Raw genomic sequence first — 2,121 nt, 5'->3', positions numbered from 1 at the left:
ATAGAAGAAGAGTAGATTGGTTGAAGTGGAAGTTTGCCTAAGGAGTTTTGTGCGACCGTAAAATCCCTACCAAGTTGAAGGGAAATTTTTATAAGACAGCTGCAAGGCCATCCATGCTGTACGGCTCAGAATGTTGGGCAACCAAGAAGCAGCATGTGCATAAGATGAGTGTAGCGGAGATGCGAATGCTTAGATGGATGTGTGGCCAAACAACGTTAGATAGAATTAAAAATGAAGACATTCGTAAAAAGGTGGGGGTGACACCAATTGAGGAGAAGATGAGAGAGCACCGCTTAAGATGGTTTGGACATATCCAACGTAGGCCTTTGGATGCTCCGGTGAGAAGAGGCGACTCATGCCAAATTGATGGAGTATAAGAGTTAGGGGTAGACCGAAAACAACTTGGGTAGAAATAGTGATGAAAGACTTGATAGCTAGGAACATAACAGAGAACATGACCTTGGATATGATAGAATGGAAGAAAATGATGCACGTAGAAGAACCCAACTAGAACCAGGATTAGAGCCGGGTAGATTCCTTTTACCTTCTTCATGAATTTTTTCTAAAGGATTCATTTAGCCGACCCCAACTAGTTTGGGACAAAGGCTTTGTTGAGTTGAGTTGAGTATAAATAGAGATTTTATATGGTGTAAGCCCTTATAGTCCAAAAAGTAGGATGATCCAAACCGTCCATTTGATCAGTTATAACCTAAACAGGTTGTGCCCCAAAAATCAATTCCATATGTTGTTAAGCTGAATTCTAGGGTTCAATGCAATTCATTCCCTTTTATTTTTGGAATCTTATCGTTTCTTTGTCTCCTTACTCTATGCAGGTTTACAACTTCACACCAGTGCCACATATGAAGTCTTCTTTTGTATATCCGTAAAGTTGTTTTGCTCTGAAATCCTGGTGAGTGATTTTTGTGACTTGGGTGATTTGAAAGCTTACCCATATCCTGATTTCAAAATAGAAAATTGGAGGGAGGACAGTTTGTCATAGTTTTTATTCCTTTCAGGTGGTAAGATGAATCGGTTTCAGAACAGAATGCGTGCGATTTTTGGAAGCCATTTCCGGGATGTATTGGAAGAATGGTTACCCTTTTTTACTTTTGAACTGGTTACAAAGAGGCATCTCACAGAGAGCACATAGGGATGGTGATTTCCCATCTGTGTCTTCCAATTTTTTTACATTTTGAAACTTCCCAATTCCAGTAACTGTTTCCTATAATTTTTTACAATCTTCTCTCCTATTCTTGTGAGTGATCCATTGGATTACAAACATGACTGCATTCTTGGTCACCTGTAAGTTGGTCTTCATTTTGTGGTATTTGGAAGTTTTTCATTTTAGAGGATTATTCTTATGCATCACTGTGTTTTCACTGGTGTCAACTAGAGCTCTTCCAGTCTTGGGTCTTCAATGAGCAACTTGATCCCAGCCTTTTCACCTTCGTGCTTCCAATTTTTTTACATTTTGAAACTGTCCAATTGCAGTAACTGTTTCTGATAATTTTTTACAATCTTCTCTCCTATTCTTGCGAGAGATCCATTGGATTACTGTGGGACCCGATCCCGCGAGAGGGGTGGGGCGCGAGCCGCCACGCTCTCTCTTGGTCTCTCGTACCCACGCGATTGGCGTGTGCATTTTTTATTATTATTGATTTTAATTCGTCTTTCATGTGAACTTGGGATCACTAAGGCAATCCGAATTCCACACGAAAGAGACTAACAGAGTCGCCACCTAGATGTGGGATCTAGGACCCATAATTAACCAGAAATCTAGACTCGCTACCTGGTTACAAGAATGGAAGGTATGGGGAGTTATCCACCACATGCACCATTCCTGCCCGATAATCGGTCTTCGATTCCAAAAGCTAACTCTTTTAAATTTATTTTAAATGGCTCATTCAACTCTCTGTTAATGTGCGAACTAAGTGACATGCATCCTATGATCTAATTTCAATGTGAATCCTAAATGTGTATCTTGATTTATTAATTTGTCTGGATTCAATCTAAGTGAAAGTTCTCCTAGAATTCTAATTTCATGGAAAGTCCTAAGTGATTTGATTAAGCATTTACAAGAAAATTAATATACAAAACACCACAATTTGTTGTGGTGCCGAC

This window comes from Tasmannia lanceolata, unplaced genomic scaffold (genome assembly GCF_043159265.1).
Source record: "Tasmannia lanceolata isolate RefF3 unplaced genomic scaffold, GAP_Taslan_0.1 ptg000024l, whole genome shotgun sequence".
Taxonomy (NCBI): domain Eukaryota; kingdom Viridiplantae; phylum Streptophyta; class Magnoliopsida; order Canellales; family Winteraceae; genus Tasmannia; species Tasmannia lanceolata.
This window is presented reverse-complemented; position numbering follows the sequence as displayed.